The 21658-nt window shown below is 40.5% G+C and overlaps 1 long non-coding RNA gene across 1 annotated transcript; it reads left to right on the forward strand.

The window, feature by feature from the left end:
• The first annotated feature begins 4979 nt into the window (after positions 1 to 4979).
• Positions 4980 to 20441, forward strand: LOC107823931 (uncharacterized). The gene is made up of 3 exons (XR_012696924.1): positions 4980 to 5362; positions 6163 to 6261; positions 20257 to 20441. It is a non-coding gene; the product is annotated as an uncharacterized LOC107823931 (long non-coding RNA).
• Positions 20442 to 21658: the final 1217 nt, after the last annotated feature.

The raw sequence follows: 21658 nt of genomic DNA on the forward strand, positions 1-21658 counted from the left end.
CTATGGCATCATCGTGCTGAACTCTGTCTTTGAGGACAAGTAAATGAGGATCATCATACTGGCACTCTCTGATGTGGTCAAACAAGGAAGACCGAGAAACCACACAAGCTAAAACTCATCTGGGCTCCGAAATATCCAACCTCACGAACCGATTGGCCAAGGCCTGAACATCAAATGCAATAGGTCTCCCCTCAACAGGAATATATGCGAAACTACCCATACTCACTACCTTCCTACTCAAGGCATTGGCCACTACATTGGCCTTTCTCGGATGGTACAAGATAGTGATATCATATTCCTTTAGCAGCTCCAACCATCTTCGCTGCCTCAAATTGAGATCCTTCTACTTGAACAAGTGTTGGAGGCTACGATGATCAGTAAACACCTTACAAGACACACCATACAAGTAATGCCTCCAAATATTCAACGCGTGAAAAATGGCAGCCAACTCTAGATCATGAACAGGGTAGTTCTTCTCATGAGGCTTCAACTGACGAGAAGCATAAGCAATCACTCTACCCTCCTGCATCAACACACACCCAATACCAACTCTCAAAGCATAACAATAAATTGTATATGAACCTGAAGCTGATGGCAAAACCAACACTAGAGCTGTGGTCAAGGCAGTCTTGAGCTTCTAAAAGCTCACCTTACACTCATTCGACCACCTAAATGGAGCACCCTTTTGAGTCAATTTGGCCAAGGGTGATGCAATAGATGAAAATCCCTAAACGAACTGATAGTAATAACCCGCCAAACTAAGAAAACTTCGAATCTCTATGGCTGAGGACGGTTTGGGCCAACTTTGAACCACCTCTATCTTCTTCGGATCAACCTGAATACCCTCACTGGACACCACGTGTCCCAAGAAAGCCACTGAATTGAGCCAAAACTCACACTTGGAGAACTTTGTATAAAGCTTCTCCTCCCTCAATCTCTATAATACAATCCGCAGATGCTGGGCATGCTCCTCCTGACTACGAGAGTACACCAAGAAGTCATCAATGAACACTATGACAAATGAGTCAAGATAAGGCTGAAACACATTGTTCATCAAATGCATGAACGTTGTTAGGGCATTGGTCAGCCCGAAAGACATCACAAGGAACTCATAATGACCATAACGGGTCCTAAATGTTGTCTTTAGAATATCTGAGTCCCGAATCTTTAACTTGTGATACCCAGACCTCAAATCAATCTTGGAGAACACTCTCGCTCCCTGAAGCTGGTCGAATAAATCATCAATACGAGGCAAGTGATACTTGTTCTTGATTGTAACTTTGTTCAACTGCCTGTAGTCAATGCACATCTTTATCGTGCCATCTGTTTTTTCACAAATAGAACAGGCGCACCCCACAGCGACACACTAGGCCGAATAAACCCCTTATCAAGGAGTTCCTGAAGCTGCTCTTTCAACTCTTTCAATTCCGCCGGTGCCATACGATACGGTGGAATAGAAATAGGTTGAGTGCTCGGCACAAAATCAATACAAAAATCAATATCCCTGTCCGGGGGCATGCCTGACAGGTATGCAGGAAACACATCCGGAAAGTCCGTCTCTACCGGGACTAAAACAATACTAGGAGTCTCTGCACTGACATCCCTCACAAAAGCTAAGTATGAGAGACAACCTTCCCCAACCATCCGCTGGGCCTTCATAAATGAAATCACCCTACTGAGGACAAAATCAGTTGAACCTCGCCACTCAATCCGTGCCACACCCGACATAGCCAATATCACTGTCTTAGCATGACAATCTAATATAGCACGACACAGAGACAACCAATCCATTCCTAATATCATATCAAAGTCCACCATACAAAGCAACAAAAGGTCCACTCGAGTCTCCAAACCCCCAATAGTCGCTACACACGACCGGTATACACGATTCACAATAATAGTATCGCCCATCGGAGTATATACACAAATAAATGAAACAAGAGACTCACGGGGTAAATCCAAATACCGAGCAAAATATGACACATATGAAAAGGTGGAACCAGGATCAAATAACGCAGATGTATCTCTGTGGCAAACTGAGATAATACCTGTAATCACGGCATCCAAAGCAATAGAATCTGATCTAGCTGGGAGTGCATAGAAACGGGTTTGACCACTACCGGATCGACCTCCCCCTCTGGGGCGACCCCTAGATGACTGACCCCCACCCCTAGCTGCCTGAGTGGGTGGTGAAGTAACTGGAGCTAAAGTCGAGGGCTGACTCCTCTGAGCTGGACTCCCAAGAAGACGAGGACATTGCCTCCTCATATGCCCGAACTCTCCACACTCATAACAACTCTCTGGTGCTGGAGACGGGGACTGAAGGGAATCCCTAGCACCGAGATGTCTGGCAAAAGAACCTAGTGCGGAAAAGCCCTCAACTAATGGAGCACGGGACGAACTCTGGGCTGGAAGGGCACTAAATGATGAATGACCCTGATGAGAACTGTGAGAACCATGGCCGGATGATACCCCATGATGAACTGGGTGAGCTGACTGAGCATGTCTGAATGGACGGCCCCTGCTGTGCTGAAACCGGCCTCTCGAAGGAGCGCCACCAAAACTACCAGATCCTCGAGACCTCTTGGCCTCCCTCTCGTCTCGCTCCTAGTGACGAACTGACTCAATCTCGTGGGCAATATCAACAACCTACTCAAAGGTAGCACCTGATACCCTCTCTCTGGTCATCAGAATCTGAAGCTGATATGTGAGGCCATCCACAAACCTCCTAATACTCTCTCTATCCATAGGAACCAACCAAACAACATGACAAGCTAACTCTGAATATCTCATCTCTGAAAATCTCATCTCGTACTGCGTCACAGTCATATCATCCTGACTCAACTGCTCGAACTGCTTGCGCAGCTCCTCTCTGCGAGACTATGGCACATGCTTCTCCAAAAAGAGAGAAGAGAACTGCTGCCAAGTAAGGGGTACTGTATCAACAGGCCTACGCCTCTCATAAGCCTCTTCACCACTGAAGGTCAGAGGCTGAAGTCTACTAAACCTCTCCAATCGATGCTGCTCATCGTCAAGCATAACTGGTACCACATAATCCTAGGTTGGTGCAACCGGCTGAGCTGGAGGTGCCCCTGATGTCTGATGTCCCTGCACAACCTACTCAAGTGTGCGAGCAGCGGGAGTCTGAGTGCCTCCCCTAACCTGAGAAGTGGCTACAACCGTAGTAGCTGAGACCGCTTGAGCCAGGCCAGTGCACACTGATAGAATCTGGACTAATGCCTCCTGAAGGCCTGGAATAACAATCGGCACAGCCGGTGCTTGAGCTGTACTGCTGGAGCGTCTGCAACTAGGATCTGATCATGACCTGGGCGGTTGGTGGATCTGCAGGTGCTGCCCTAGCTGCTGTGCGGGCTATACCCATGCCCCTACCATGGCCTCAACTGCGTCCTCGACCTCTAGTGGCCCTAACTAGTGGTACTGGTGGTCGTCCATCCTGACTGGTAGCACGTGTCCTCAACATCTGTGAAGATATAGAATAATAAAAGTTTAGTACCAGAATCAACAGATTCACACGATAGGAATTTCAAGAATGTGAAGTTTTTCCTAAAGGTTCTACAGCCTCCCAAGGATAAGTACAGACATCTCCATACCGATCCGCGAGACTCTACTAAACCAACTCATGACCCGTGAGACCTATGTAACCTAGGCTCTGATACCATCTTGTCACGACCCCAAACCACCCCGATCGTGATGGTGCCTATCACAGTACTAGGCAAGCCGATTCAACATTTACAACATCGAGTTCTTTTATAAATTCATTTTTCTAATCAGATAAGTCTCAAATATCTCATTTGTAATCTATATAAAAATACGCGGAAACAAGTACGTAAATACATCAACACAACCCAAATCTGGTGCCACTAGTCATGAGCCACTAAGTACAAATCAACACTGTCTACTTAATACAAAATAAGTCTGAAATATAAAATACTAGAATAGGAAGGAGAAAGGCAGGGCTGCGAATGCCGTGCAACTACCTTGCTATCTCCGGAAATACTCAGAAGCTATCGAAAGCTCTCACCCTGATGCTCTGGCACCTGGATCTGCACACAAGGTGTAGGGAGTAACGTGGGTATGCCAACTCAATAACTAACCAAAGTAAATAAAGTCTGAGTGCAATGACGAGCATTTAAAATCATATGCATACTTTATCAAGAATCTCAACAGAAATAACATAGTCAAAATCTGCCGTTCAATGACTGTATATCTCGTAAAACTCCAGTTTCAATTAAAATCCTTTAAAACATTTATTCAATATTTTTCAATAGAGGCTTAGTATAAAGGAAGAGTGAAAACAGGAAAAATCTCATAAACAAGCCCCTTGGGCAAAGTATCACTCATAAGTATAGCCTCTCGGGCAAGACTCTCAGTTACTCGTGACTCAACTCTCGTCAATTAGTACTCACACTCAGCACTCCCGCTCAATAGATATCTCATATAGAAATATATAATCCTCACCATCAGAACCTCGAGCTCTCTCTTAGTCATTAACTTCACAGCCACTCGGGTATTTCAGTGAAAATCAGGGAACTCAACCCAAATAGTTTTTCTTATATTTGAAAGTAGAGTACACTACCAAAAAATGGGCCTATGGGAACAGTTATTTTTGCAACGGTTTGTGAACCGTTGCCATAGACCAGATATAGTAACGGTTGCAACCGTTACAATAGAATTTGGGTGGTATCAGCACACTTTAGCCATCAAACCGTTGCAATTGTGGCAAAACCGTTGCCATAGAGGTTTGTTTCGCAACAGATGTTTAAACCGTCCCAATAGACATATATATGACACCGGCTAGTGAAAAAAATTCTATGGGAACAGGTATTCATTCCCCCTCGTTTTTTCCCAAAATTTTAGTGAGCCCGCCAACCTGACCTGTCATTTTTTATATTTTAATTAATTTTAATAAAGTAAATACAATAAACATTAACCCACCTCCATTATAGTCATATAGTCGTCGATACAACCAAACTCTGATCCCCTCTCTCTTTTCTTCTTGCCTTGGATTCGAGAATCCATCTCCTAAATTCTCTCTTGGCCAAATTTCTTCCAAATCTTTCAGATTTACTTTGTCACTTTCACTCTCTCTATATCTATGCAATTACCTCTTCATTGGACCACAATAATCATCAAGCCCTAGAGTTCCCAAAGCCGATAACGTGGTCGCCCTTCACCATTTTCCGTTGGTCTTTCCGGCACTTCTCTGAAGCTTCGCAGGTTACAAATCCAATGAACTCAGATACCCACTTCTTCAAGGACCATTGCTAGCCTTACCAAAATCTCCAAATTCTAAATCATATTTGTGCTCGAATCAGAGAAGCCCAAAATCACCATATGCCTGGTAATTTTCTCTCTTCTTTTGGTAATTTTTACTGTGTTTTTTAGTTCTTGGCAAAAAGGTTCTTAATTCATGCTTTAGTCTTTGGGTTCTTTGTTTAATTCATGTTGTAGTCTTGGCAAAAAGGTTCTTAATTCAAACGTGTTTTATGTGTCCGATGTAGTCTTTTGGGTGTTCATTTTCCTAGGCTTTTGTTTGCTGCTGATAATGGAAAGCCCAGAAAACTTGGGTTTTAGTTTCTATCCTGATGGGAAATTCTGTAATGGATTCGAGCAAGTACTGAGTTGATATAGACAATTAGTTCCTCAGTTACGCCTTTTAGGACCAACATTGTTCGCTCCTATTATTGAAATGGCAATCAGTATTGTAGAGCGGAGTGGTGGCCAGTACCATGTTTTATTGATAATCACGGATGGACAGGTTGGAAATGGAAATCTTACAAGAAATGCGCGTAACAGATTAAACCCTTAAGAGAAGAGAACAATTGAAGCAATTGTGAGAGCAAGTAAATACGCCTTGTCTATTGTTGTAGTTGGGGTTGGAGATGGACCGTGGGATATGATGAGGGAATTCGATGACAATATACCTGCTCAAGCCTTTGACAATTTCCTAGGCTTTTGTTTGCTGCCAGAATACAAAAGCATTCTGTTGAATTTGCCTCATATGAGCTAATAAAAACTTGGGTTCTAGAGACATTTATCTAAGCATGAAGCTTTAGTTTTCATCCACTAATTTCTATATTACATTGCTTTAACTTTTTATACTACTATATTCTAACAATTTTCGTCTTAATTTTATTGCAGGGAATTTTTCATACTGAGATTGATACTTGAAGCTTTTTTTTGCCCGCAAATTCTTGGTTTTTCTTAAGGCTGGATCTCGATCGCTGTAATAGCAATCTGGTTTGTTCTCCTTTCCCACTTTATTAACTGATTGAAAATAAGATTTTGACTTGATTTGACTTGCGGATTAGATGTACTTTTAGTATAACGAGTGGTTAGAATTGCAAATTTGGCTATGGAGTTGAACGGACGATGCTTCAATTGTGATTTCCTTGTATGCTTTGACTTGAATATGTCAAATATTTGTATTTCTTGTAATTTGTCAACGGCTAATGTAACAAGACTCATTTTTTTGGTAGCTTCAAGTGATGTTAATTTAACAAATTTACTAATTTTGTACGTGTACTGGTCCCTTAATTTTATAATGTTGGAAATAAATCAGTATTAACGCACTAGCAGATATATGGAGCGAGATTTAATTTGTGTGTAATCAGATTACAAAATATAATCAATTAACTAGGCTTATTTCCAAAGTGGCAGCTGTTTTTACTTAACTTGTAGTAAGAATAACAACGACTTATATCGAGTGATAGATTGATCAACAAATGGACAAAGAAACTTTGCAACAGTTCTCTTCTTAAATGTTTACTTGGAATGGACGTTTATTGGGATGGTTCTAACCGTTGCAATATTACATGGCTGATACTAGCACACTTTGGCTATAAAACCGTTGCCATTAATTAGAAGGAACGTAATGGTTTTTATTGTTTAAACATGACTCTACACATTCTTTGAAAAGTATAATAACTTAATCACATCTTTCCTATTCATATTGTTAGAGTTGATTTTTAAGAAGTTAACTTTTAAAGGTCTTAAATTGTGACTTTATGAGTTTCACCCTTAAAAGCAGTGGTCAATGTCAAATTAATATGCTTTTGGTTTATTTGGCTAATTTTGTTGATTTACTTTTATCGTATAAGATATTTATGGATAATGGTGATAAAAGTTGGATGAATCTCCTGAGATGGACGGATGAGTATATCCATGGAGTGAATGATTTTCTTGATAAGGCATTTAAACGAGCCGCCCAAGGAAATGAAATATTATGCCCTTGCAAAAAGTTCATGAATCGCTATTGGTTATAGAAATGTGGTGGAGGATCATTTGGTTGTTCATGGATTTGTTGATGGTTATACCAAATGGGTTTTTTACGGGGAAGGATTTTCCTCGAGAAATACACCTCATCCAAGCAATGGTGATGAATGTTCTACCATGTGTGACGATATTGATGGACTACTTCATGATACATTTAGAAATATTGAGGGTCAGGCAGGGGATGAGGAAGGAGTTGGGGAAAGACTATCTGAAGATGCAAAGAAGTTTTTCAAATTGCTGGAGGAAGGAAAACAAGAGTTATATATACAGGGTGTGAAAATTTCAGTAAACTGAGTTTCACTATTTGATTGTACTTGCTTAAATCCTTGCATGGGTTGAGTAATGTGGCTTTCTCCGATTTGTTAGAGTTGATAAAAGAGGCATTTCCCTTTGCTCAGGTACCAGAGTCTTTCAACAAGGCTAGAAACATGATAACGGATTTGGGTCTTCATTATGAAAAAATACATGCATGCCCTAATGATTGCATGTTATTTTGGAAAGAAAATGTGAATGCCGATAATTGTTCTATTTGCTGGTAGTAACACTCAAGGTCAGTACGTACCAAATGTTATACATCTTCTTCTATTTCTTGTTCTCCTCCTTCCTTGCTTGGGATTTTTCTTTGGTTCAAGGCAGAGTGGATATGGTAATATCCTTTTTCTATTTAGTAGGAGTATATGATTTCTTAAGTGCCAAGTGGTCTCGTATGTATAGTAAGAATACCCGAGTAATACTGGCAGTTCTATGATAGTAGAACTTTGAGAATTTAAATTGGAATAGATAGACAGGTTGATGCTTAAGACAAAGTTATGGAATTGACTTCTCTGTATGTCACGACCCAAACTGGAGGGCCATGACTAGCACCCGACCATACTTGCCGAGCACCAACGTACATTTTATCTAACTTTTTTTAATTATATTTTAGGGTTGATGAGATCAATATAAATGGTAGACCTGGATCATGGACAACCAACAATAAAAACTGATGGCATGAACATATATAATATGGGATGACCATACAATCAAGAAACTATATATAAGGTATGAGCTACCACGCTACCATGAAAGACTATACAACAAAAACTAGCCGACAAGGCATACCAAACTATACATGAGTCGACACCTGTCTATGAGCCTCTAAAGGAACATAAGTGCTGCAACATAGCCGGAACAGGGCCCCGACATACCCATAATGTCTATAACAAAAATGCATACCAAGACCAAGGCAAGTCCGGAGAAGGGATCTCGCCAATCACCGCTGAACTGGACAGCCTACTGTGGTGGGGGAGCTGCACCTGCCTGTCTATCAGGACCTGCAGCACGACATGCAGCGTCCACAAATAAAAGGACGTCAGTACGAATAAAGTACTGAGTATGTAAGGCAGGGAACCATAAATACGATCAGTAATGTAAGCAAGGATAGAGAATATACAACCTGTAACATCTTAGTACCTCTGAGGGCTACTGACATGAAATGCATGATACATATGTATAAATACATAAACCTTTAAAACATTCGCCTCTGTGGGCATCATCATCATCATATCGTACCCGGCCATAATAGGCTCGGTAAAAAAATGTACCCGACCATCATAAGGCTCGGTAGAATCATACCCGGCCACGTAGAGCTCAGTAAAACCTAACTGATAAGTGGTTGCACAATAGGTGTTGTACACGGCCAACTATAGCGTGGCTCGGTAGAGTAAAATAGATACATATATATATATAATGCATGCTCGACTCATGGAATCACATTCTAAACCTTTCGGAGTGACGTAAGGTCGGTATCCTCTGTACACGTTATTAGGACTAGCTCTTCACTATGAACCTTATAAGAATCAGAAAGTACCAACAACATTGATAACATAAGAATAAGAGAAGCAACATTAACATCAATCGTTCCATAAGAGGGAAAACAATGTAAGTACTGCTAGCTTCTAAGAGTAGAGTATCTTGGAAGCTCATTCATTACATTATATACAATCGGAGTCGTGCAAAAGAAGAAAAGGGATAGCCTCACATACCTTGTATATACTGCCCCAATCTCAAGCTATGCAATTGTCAAAACTCCTTAGTCTACAATAAGAGAAACGATACTATCGTTATCATTTAAGCGTCATAACTATTATGTATCGACCACAACCTATTTTACGATGAAACGGACAACACCTCCCCTATATATATGACTTCACACCATTCCAAACAATCACCAAACAGCCCAAACAACATCAATAATAAACATATTGAGCCTCCCAAAATAGTCCACGCACAACCTTATTACATCATACATACGACGACCACCGCAGTCGTGTCAAACGACCCAGAAATGTTACGAATAACTATCATCCCACAACCCTACATATATATAGTGTTTCTACACACCCTTCCTCCTCCAAAAATCCACAAAACAGTAGTAAAATACGCAGCCCAACAGCAACGCAAAACAGTCCACAAAACAATAACATTACTACCAAGCCTTTCGATATATATTTCACAAGTTCTAGCTTCAATGGCTTAGCCGCAACTTGGATAATCTTAAATACATATAGAGTAAGAGGTTACTTACCTTTATATAGAAAGAACAAATCCAATTTGACCTTAAATTTCCATGAAATATCCCTCCAATGCTGCCACAACAACAAAAAAGTGAAACTAGCGATCAATTAGTGTTTTTCGGCACTAGAATCACTTTAGAAGGCTTGAAATCACCTAGGATTGATATTAAGAACATGAGGGAGTATTTACAGAACATAAACCCTTTAAAAACAACCTCCCACACGAGTTGGAACGACACAAAAATGAGCAACAACAAGAAGAACAAGAGACTTACTAGCGCCACGGAATTCCCGACACTTGATTTGTGTTGTTTGCCCTTTTTTGGGTCTTGAATCTTGAGAGAACCTTGAGAGGATGTTCCTAGGGTTCTAAGGTCTGAAAATAGTGAGACGAAATGACTTAAAACGGGTTGGAGGCATCCTATATAGGTCCAAATATCTTAAACCGCCTTAGTGGGCCCCATAGAGAGGTGCTTGGCGCAGTCTCGCGAAAACGCGAATATCTCTCTACTCCGAGATCGTATCGATGAACGGTTTAATGCGTTGGAAACTAGATTCATAGATATTTAATTTGGTTGGTATATGACCCCGTAATTCCTTGTAAATTAGGACAAAAGATTAGAAACATTTGACCTAATGTTTAAGTAAAATTATGAACCTAAGTTGCGACAACGTTTGTCGACTTTTGTTTCATAACTCGTTTGACTTCAAGACTTATGATACGGATATTATATGATTCAAACACCTTAATACATGACCTTGAGTGTATTAAGAACCTCTAGGTTTACCTGAAAATATGAGTTACCACATCCTTGATTCGTTTAACTTCTAATACTTGTTAATCACCCTTATACACCCTTGTATCACTTAAGACCAATAGGATTAACTTCTTATCATATCAAAGGTAATTCCTTCTTGAATTTATGTTAACTAATATATGGCATGAACTAACGCGTGTGGATATGGGTTGTAACACCCTTCCCCCCTTAGGAACATTCGTCCTCGAATGTAAGGGTTCATGGGGAGTTTAAATCATCGTGGATTCCGGTCAAGTTTCTCCCATAAATAGAGGACAAACTTGCAAGCGGTTAACTCAACGTATGGCCTTACAAGAGTATGCAAAGCATTATGGACATGTACATTATCTGCATATCACCATTTTGTATTAAGGAAGAGTATTCTCAAGTTATTGCTTACCTCATATAGCCATTTAACCTTCCAATGTATCATGTGTTCCACCAGCATCCTTGTTATCTTCATTCTGGAATAGGTACGGGTATTTAGACTTCATCTCCTCTTATGCTTCCCATGTTATTTCTTCCATATTCTTGTTCTTCCACAATACTTTGATGGAAGCTACATCTTTTGTTCTCAGCTTGCGGACTTGTCGATTTAATATAGCCACTGGCACTTCTTCATATGATAGGTCCTCTGTAACCTGTACATCTTTGATAGGGACGACTCGAGAAGGGTCTCCAATACATTTCCTCAACATAGATACATGGAATACCGGGTGGACAAATTCCAATTCGGATGGCAATTCTAACTCATAAGCAACCTGTCCAATCCGTCGAAGAATTTTATACGGCCCGATATACCTTGGACTCAGCTTACCTTTCTTCCCAAAATGCATAATACCCTTCATTGGTGAGATCTTCAGGAAAACCCAATCACCAACCTCAAACTCCAGATCACGACGTCGGATATCGGAATAAGATTTTTGCCTGCTTTGTGCCGTCCTCAATCGCTCCTGTATCACTTTCACCTTCTCAATAGCTTGGTGAATCAAATCTGGCCCATATAATTCTGTTTCACCGACTTCGAACCATCCAACTGGTGATCTATATCTCCTCCCGTATAGTGCCTCGTATGGGGCCATTTTAATACTGGAATGGTAGCTATTATTGTAGGTGAATTCTATGAGTGGAAGATGGTCATCCCAATTCCCCTTAAAATCTAGAACACATGCTCGTAGCATATCTTCCAGTGTCTGAATGGTACGTTCAGCCTGTCCGTCAGTCTGCAGATGAAATGCAGTGCTGAGATTTACTTGTGTGCCTAAACCCTTTTGGAAAGACCTCCAAAAGTTAACCGTAAATTGAGCTCCTCGGTCTGATATAATAGATACGGGCACACCATGAAGCCTAACAATCTCCTTTATATACAACTTCGCATAATCTTCAGCCGTGTAAGTTGTCTTTACTGGCAGAAAATGGGCACATTTTGTAAGTCGATCAATTATCACCCAGATGGAGTCAAACTTATGATAAGAGCGAGGTAATCCAATAATGAAGTCCATATTAATCACCTCCCACTTCCAGGTCGGAATCTCTATATTCTGAAGCAATCCACCGGGTTTCTGATGTTCTATCTTTACTTGTTGACAATTGGGACACTGGGCTACAAATTCTGCAATAGACTTCTTCATATTATCCCACCAATACTGCTCCTTGACATCATGATACATCTTTGTCGAGCCGGGATGGATGGAATATAGGGATTGATGAATCTCATTCATAATCTTCTCTCGCAACCCTACCATATTAGGCACACACAATCGGCTCTGGTATCTCAGTGCCCCATCTTTTTCGATCTCAAAAGCCGTACTTTTACACTGTTGAATGCTTTCTCTTAATCATACTAAGATAGGATCTTCATATTGCCGTGCTTTTACCTCGGCTACCAAAGATGATTCTGATGTATTCTGTACAGTAACACCTCCGTCATCAGAGTCTAACAATCTGATTCTCATATTGGCTAGCTGATGAAGCTCTTTAGTCAACCCCCATCTACCTGCCTCAATATGTACTAAGCTTCCCATTGATTTACGGCTGAGAGCATCTGCCACAATATTGGCTTTACCGGGATGATACAATATCTCGACGTCGTAGTCTTTCAGTAATTCAAGCCACCTACGCTGCCTCAAATTCAACTCTTTCTGCTTGAAGATGTATTGTAAACTCTTGTGACCTGTGTAGATGTCAACGTGGACGCCGTATAAGTAGTGTCGCCATATCTTCAAAGCATATATTACTGCAGCCAATTCCAAATCATGGGTTGGATAATTCTTTTCATGCTTCTTCAATTGTCTTGATGCATAAGCAATCACCTTCCCACGCTGCATCAATACGCACTCCAAACCTATACCTAAGGCATCACAATATACCACATAACCTTCTATTCCTTCGGGGAGAGTGAGCACTGGTGCGGATGTCAATCGATTTTTCAGCTCCTGAAAACTACGTTCACAAGTGTCAGACCACTGGAATTTGGTAGCTTTCTGTGTTAACTTAGTCAATGGTGATGATATAGAGGAAAACCCTTCTACAAACCGCCTATAATATCCTGCTAGCCCCAGGAAGCTGTGGACTTCTGATGGTGTTGTAGGTCTCGGCTAATTCTTTACTGCATCAATCTTCTGAGTGTCGACACTAATACCCTCATCAGATATCACATGGCCAAGGAATGCTACTGAGTTCAGCCAGAATTCACATTTGGAGAGCCTGGCATATAACTTACGATCCTGAAGCGTCTGTAATACTATCCGCAAGTGGCCCCCATGTTCCGCCTCCGAACGAGAATACACTAGAATGTCATCAATGAATACAGTCACGAACACATCAAGATAGGTCCTGTATATAGTATTCATGAGATCCATAAAAGCTGTTGGGGTATTTGTTAGCCCGAACGACATCACCAAGAACTCAAAGTGCCCATATCTTGTCCGGAAGGCCGTCTTTGGAATATCCTTCTCCTTAACCCTCACCTGATGATACCCTGAACGTAAATCAATCTTGGAGAAATACTTGGCACCATGGAGTTGGTCAAACAGGTCATCAATTCTTGGAAGTGGATACTTGTTCTTTATATTAAACTTATTCAACTGTCAATAGTCGATACACATCCGTAACGACCCATATTTCTTCCGCACGAATAGGACTGGCGCACCCCAAGGTGAAGTGCTAGGCCTAATGAAGCCCTTATCCAGCAAGTCCTTCAACTGCACCTTCAACTCTTGCAACTTTGCCGGGGCCATTCTGTATGGAGGGATAGAGATCGGTTGAGTGTCAGGCAACACATCAATGCTAAACTCAATCTCCCTTTCAGGAGGAAGGCCTGGAAGTTCATCTGGGAAAACATTTGGAAATTTGTTGACCACGAGGATTGATTGTAGAGTAGGCGGCTTCGCCTCCGCATCCCTAACGTGAACGAGATGATAAATGTAACCTTTTGAGATCATTTTCCTTTCCTTAAGATAGGAAATAAACCTACCTTTCAGTGTAGCAATGTTCCCTTTCCATTCAATGACGGGTTCACCCAGAAATTGGAACCTAACCATCTTCGTACGACAATCAACATTTGCATAGCATGAGGCCAACTAGTCCATTCCCATTATTACATCAAAATCAACCATTTCTAACTCAAATAAATTTGCCGAGGTTTGACGACTACAAATCATCACAGTGCAACATCTATATACCCTTCTAGCAATCACAGAATCTCCTATCGGATTATATACCGCAAGGGGTTTACTTATCAATTCAGGTTCAATGCCAAACTTATTAGCCACAAAGGGTGTAACATATGATAATGTAGATCCCGGATCAATCAGCGCATATACATCATAAGAAAACACAGACAATATACCTGTAACAACATCTGGAGATGACTCGAGATCCTGTCGACCTACTAGAGCATAGGTTCGATTTTGAGCACCACTCGAACTCAGTACTGCACCTCTACCCCTACCACGACCTGTCGACTGCTGAAAACCTCATGCTAGAGGTCGAACTGATGAGGAAGAACCAGACACAGATCCAGTCGGCTGAGCCATACCATCACCTCCTCTTTTAGGATAATCCCGCATCATATGGCCAGGCTGTCCGCATGAATAGCATGCATCAGAACCTCGACGGCACAGTCCAAAGTGGGACTTGCCGCACTGATCCAATGTGGTGTTGGGGGTCTCATTTGACTAGTATCCCTGTGATGTTGCGAGCTAGATGCCCGCGAACTCTGACCTGGACCAGAATAGGATCGATCATATCGAGGCCTCTGAAACTGTGGAGGAGCACTAGCTACAGGTGGCACCGAACTCCTCAAAAACTGTGGCCTGACGCTGCCTCTGAAGTCATCAGAATACCCTACAAATCTCGCCCTCTTATGTTGGCCCCTATCCTGCTCCCTAACTGCCCTCTGCTAGCGCTTACGATCCTCTAGGGTCTGGGCATAAGCTTGAATACGGGAAATATCCATGCCCTCCACCAAGGAGGCTGTCGTACACTCATTTATCAGATGTGGTCCCAACCCATTCACGAACATATGCACCCTATCACTCATCTCGGCCACCATATGGGGAGCATACCTTGCCAAAGAATCAAACTGCATATTGTAGTCTCGCACACTCATATTACCTTGTCTAAGGTTCAAGAACTTATCAGCTCTAGCTCGTCATATCTTAACTGGAAAGTAGTGACGAAGAAAGGCCTCAGAAAATTCCTTCCTCACAGCTGGAGGAGCGTTCGGACCCTTGGATCTCTCCCAACTATCATACCAGAGAACCGCTAAATCCCGTAGCTGATAAGAAGCCAACTCTACTACCTCTATATCACTAACATGCATAACCCGCAGTGTACGATGAACCTGGTCAATAAAAGTCTGTGGGTCCTCCTTGGGGTCTGATCCGGTAAACACTGGAGGGTCTAAATTAATAAAATCACGAACTCTTGTACTAACTGGTTTATCAGCAGCACCTGTATTCTGCCTCTGAGCCTGAGCAGCTACCAAGCTAGTCAACAACTACAAAACACTCCGCATATCCTGGTCTGTAGTGCCAGACGGAGGAACTGGAGGCGCTGGGTGCCTTCTAATATCCTCTGGAGGAGATGGAGTAGATGAGGTATGAGAGGGCATCTCACTCTGAGCCTCACTTTGTCCTGCTCTGGCTTGGGGCACCTGACTGGTACCCTCTCCCGCTGCTGTATCAAGCCGTCTACTAATCGTTTGCTTCCTAGTCGAAGGCATCACTGAAAGAAAACAAGGTGAATATTAGAGACGAACACTTACGACTCAACTCTACGCACGATCTAGATTCAGGAAGAAGGTAACAACCCTAGATGTCATGTAGCCTCCTGATTATAAATGTGGCGCGCTACACATCCATAATCAAGACTCTACTAGACACGACTCATAGACAATCCCTACGACAGACTTGCTCTGATACCAAGTTTGTCACGACCCAAACTGGAGGGCCATGACTAGCACCCGACCATACTTGCCGAGCACCAACGTACATTTTATCTAACATTTTTTTAATTATATTTTAGGGTTGATGAGATCAATATAAATGGTAGACCTGGATCATGGACAACCAACAATAAAAACTGATGGCATGAACATATATAATATGGGATGACCATACAATCAAGAAACTATATATAAGGTATGAGCTACCACGCTACCATGAAAGACTATACACCAAAAACTAGCCGACAAGGCATACCAAACTATACATGAGTCGACACCTGTCTATGAGCCTCTAAAGGAACATAAGTGCTGCAACATAGCCGGAACATGGCCCCGACATACCCATAATGTCTATAACAAAATGCATACCAAGACCAAGGCAAGTCCGGAGAAGGGATCTCGTCAATCACCGCTGAACTGGACAGCCTACTGTGGTGGGGGAGCTGCACCTGCCTGTCTATCAGGACCTGCAACACGACATGCAACGTCCACAAATAAAAGGACGTCAGTACGAATAAAGTACTGAGTATGTAAGGCAGGGAACCATAAATACGATCAGTAATGTAAGCAAGGATAGAGAATATACAACCCGTAACATCTTAGTACCTCTGAGGGCTACTGACATGAAATGCATGATACATATGTATAAATACATAAACCTTTAAAACATTCGCCTCTGTGGGCATCATCATCATCATATCGTACCCAGCCATAATAGGCTCGGTAAAAAACATATCCGGCAATCATAAGGCTCGGTAGAATCGTACCCGACCACGTGGAGCTCGGTAAAACTCAACTGATCAGTGGTTGCACAATAGGTGCCGTACCCGGCCAACTATAGCATGGCTCGGCAGAGTAAAATAGATACATATATATAATGCATGCTCGACTCATGGAATCACATTCTAAACCTTTCGGAGTGACGTAAGGTCGGTATCCTCTGTACACGTTATTAGGACTAACTCTTCACTATGAACCTTATAAGAATCAGGAAGTACCAACAACATTGATAACATAAGAATAAGAGAAGCAACATTAACATCAATCGTTCCATAAGAGGGAAAACAATGTAAGTACTGCAAGCTTCTAAGAGTAGAGTATCTTGGAAGCTCGTTCATTACATTATGTACAATCAGAGTCATGCAAAAGAAGAAAAGAGATAGCCTCACATACCTTGTATATACTTCCCCAATCTCAAGCTATGCAATTGTCAAAACTCCTTAGTCTACAATAAGAGAAACGATACTACCGTTATCATTTAAGCGCCATAACTATTATGTATCGACCACAACCTATTTTACGATGAAGCGGACAGCACCTCCCCTATATATATGACTTCACACCATTCCAAACAATAACCAAACAGCCCAAACAACATCAATAATAAACATATTGAGCCTCCCAAAACAGTCCACGCACAACCTTATTACATCATACATACGACGACCACCGTAGTCGTGTCAAACGACCCAGAAATGTTACGAATAACTATCATCCCACAACCCTACATATATATAGTTTTTCTCCACACCCTTTCTCCTCCAAAACTCCACAAAATAGTAGTAAAATACGCATCCCAACAGCAACGCAAAACAGTCCACAAAACAATAACATTACTACCAAGCCTTTCGATATATATTTCACAAGTTCTAGCTTCAATGGATTAGCCGCAACTTGGATAATCTTAAATACATATAGAGTAAGAGGTTCCTTACCTTTATACAGAAATAAAAACTCCAATTTAACCTTAAATTTTCATGAAATATCCCTCCAATGCTGCCACAACAACAAAAAAGCGAAACTAGCGATCAATTAGTGTTTTTCGACACTAGAATCACTTTAGAAGGCTTGAAATCACCTAGGATTGATATTAAGAACATGAGGGAGTATTTACAGAACATAAGCCCTTTAAAACAACCTCCCACACGAGCTGGAACGACACAAAAATGAGCAACAACAAGAAGAACAAGAGACTTACTAGCGCCACGGAATTCCTGACACTTGATTTGTGTTGTTTGCCCTTTTTTGGGTCTTGAATCTTGAGAGAACCTTGAGAGGATGTTCCTAGGGTTCTAAGGTCTTAAAATAGTGAGAATAAATGACTTAAAACGGGTTGGAGGCATCCTATATAGGTCCAAATATCTTAAACCGCCTTAGTGGGCCCCATAGAGAGGTGCTTGGCGCAGTCTCGCGAAAATGCGAATATCTCTCTACTCCGAGATCGTATCGATGAACGGTTTAATGCGTTGGAAACTAGACTCATAGATATTTAATATGGTTGGTAGATCACCCCGTAATTCCTTGTAAATTAGGAGAAAAGATTAGAATCATTTGACCTAATGTTTAAGTAAAATTATGAACCTAAGTTGCGACAACTTTTGTCGACTTTTGTTTCATAACTCGTTTGACTTCAAGACTTATGATACGGATATTATATGATTCAAACACCTTAATACATGACCTTGAGTGTATTAATAACCTCTAGGTTTACCTGAAAATACGAGTTACCACATCCTTGATTCGTTTAACTTCTAATACTTGTTAATCACCCTTATACACCCTTGTATCACTTAAGACCAATAGGATTAACTTCTTATCATATCAAAGGTAATTCCTTCTTGAATTTGTGTTAACTAATATATGGCATGAACTAACGTGTGTGGATATGGGTTGTAACACTGTAGCAATGCTAAAAGACAAAGTTCCCATGAACTCCTAGGTCTTTGATCTTCCTGATGAGATGTGCTACCTCTCATGCTATTGTTGTTGTTCCATTGATCATTTTAATATTGTGTTCGATTTTAACTTATGAAAAAAATGTAGTAGTATGTAAGAGCTTAGTGTGTGTGTGTGTATATATATATATATATATATATATATATATATATATATATATATATATATATATATATATATATATATATATATATATATATATATATATATATGTTGAGTGTCATATTTGCAAGGAATGGAGAAACATAATAATTGATTCATATAGCCGGCCTCAACTTGCTTGCGATCAAGGCATAGTTGTTGTTGTTGTGTTTGTCTGCACTTCGAAGTTAATATTGTATAGTTGGCACTGGGCTATTGTGTAACTAAAATATTTCTCTAGAGGAATGTCAACTACATTTAAAGCTATTTTGCATATAACATCAATCACTGCTGAGTTGATATAAGCAACTCTTTAAAATCTTTGTCTGCGTGCTACTTCCCTTATTTTGGTGCTTTTAGTTTTGTGTTCTCTCAAAAACATTTTACCTGGCACATACTAGGAGATATCCCTTTGGTTTACGATATGGCATCTAGGGACTAAAGGTACTCTTTAATACTTAAACTTAATTTGGCTGTGTGGATCAGTTAAGTACATGTAGTCTCTAGTTAAACTTGAAGTTTAATCCATTGAATCCCTTAAGATTTCTGCTAATAGGATAGATTTATAGTACTGAAATCATAAGAATTATTGAATCTTTGCCTGTTCATAGCAATTATAGTCAATATAAGCTAAATGTCTCAACAAATATTCTGAAGTTAGCTGCCTCTTAGGACCGCTGTAAACACATTCGGCTGACTTTATGTGCTGAGTAGTAGCAAGGGTGATACGCTTTCACACATTAAAGGATATTTATATCGACAGAAACTCCTCTCTCTTCTTGCTGCTGCAGTCTCTGTTCCATATTTGTTTTTCTTTTATATCTTTTTCCCTTGAGGATCAATGATAGATTGGGATCTGATCCTTGTTCCATTAAATGCCATTGTTCTTTACTACACTAACTGACTAACCATTTGTGATGCTCTTTTCTTTAGTTGCGCATACTAACTAGGCAGACTTGTTTTGATTTCCCTAGTTTGTTACATGTGTGCATAACATGAATACATGCTCTGAAGTTGTATGTGTGGGATTGTTTAGATGTGGGATGGTGCTCTCCGGGAGGGAATGAGTTGAAGAATTTACATCTGACTGCATTTCTTTTATGGGTTGTGGTTGATGATGCAGGTTTCCCCTCACAAATTGGTTTATATGAACATAGATTTTGAGACTCTACTTTTTAGTCTTTAAATTGATATATATATGGTTCATTTCTTTTGTATTTAGTTATTTATTTATCTGCGCAAGGTTCATTTTGGTAATGACTTTACTTATCCTCTTTTGTAGGTGGAGTAGATCAAGAAATGAATGATGAAGACGATGAAGAACTAGACCTTACTTGAAATGAATTTTGTATTGTTATAGATGAATGTTCTAGGAATCTTTTGTTAACAACATTTTTGAAACTTATTACTCTCTTGAAATGTACTAAACTTATGCACTCATGGGGTAGAACTTTTGCTTTATGGATATTATTTGCTTGATGGATAATTTTGTATTATTAATAGTTTCATTTTATGATGTATTCAAATTTTAGTGTTATTATAATTTATTATATGTATAAATATTTATTTATAACAGGTGCTATATTTTGGTTTTAATTGAACTGATACAATAGCCTACCAGAACCGTTGCAATAGGACACAAATGGCGTTCCAGTAGACAATGTAAACCGTTGCAATAGGTCCCATAAGTTATTCCAAATACAAATATAACCATTACGATAGCCTAAAGAAACCGTGGCTATATCCAACATAACTGTTGCAATAGCTTACATAAGTGTTGCTTTTAATAATATGGTAACGGTTAAAAACCGTTGTATAAACAATACAGTAATGGTTTTAAACCGTTCCAATTGAAAAAAAAATTCGTTCCAACAGAGAGAGGGAAAACCGTTGCAATAGACGTAACTATTGTCACGGCGATGCAAACCGTTGCAAGAACCATTCCAGTAGGCCTATGGGTACGTCGGCTGATGTGACGGTTTTTAAACAGTTCCAATATCCCTATGGCAACGGTTTGGAAGTCTGTGGGAACGGTTTTTCAACCGTTACCGTAGACCAATTTTTCAATAGTGGTAGTGAAACTGAATCAATAATAAACAGGTAAAATCATGACTGAGGATATGCTTTCAAATCAAAACAGTGTGAGGAAAGTAGTAAAATACCCCTAAGGGTCCCAACAGTTCGTCACAAGGCCCCAAACATGGCATTCCGCCCAAGTTAATAGATTCATTTCTAAAACACATGGATATCATATAAAGTTTATCAAAATATGCAACTCTACAGTCGCCAAGGGACAGACCAAGTCACAATCCCTATAGGTGCACGCCCACACGCCCGTCACCTTGCATGTGCGTCACCTCATTTATCAAAACAATATGAAATTTTAGGGTTTCATACTGATCGAGGCCAACCCTGTACTACTATGAAGTAGCAAGAGAGGTCGAAGCAGCTTTTACCCGAGAAGGTCGGGATCGATTTCCACAGGGAGATAGATATTGGAGTTAAGTTTCTATCTAAATGGGAGTTGTGTAATTGTTCCTAATTGCACTTCTAAACAATGTTTGTTTTGGTTTTACTTCTATTTTATATTACTACGATGCTAAATTAAGCTAAGTACAACTAAGATTAAACTATTGAGAGTTGATCAAATAGACAAAAGGCACTAGGGTAGTGACGTTCTCCTA

Source organism: Nicotiana tabacum, chromosome 11, assembly GCF_000715075.1.
Source record: "Nicotiana tabacum cultivar K326 chromosome 11, ASM71507v2, whole genome shotgun sequence".
NCBI lineage: Eukaryota > Viridiplantae > Streptophyta > Magnoliopsida > Solanales > Solanaceae > Nicotiana > Nicotiana tabacum.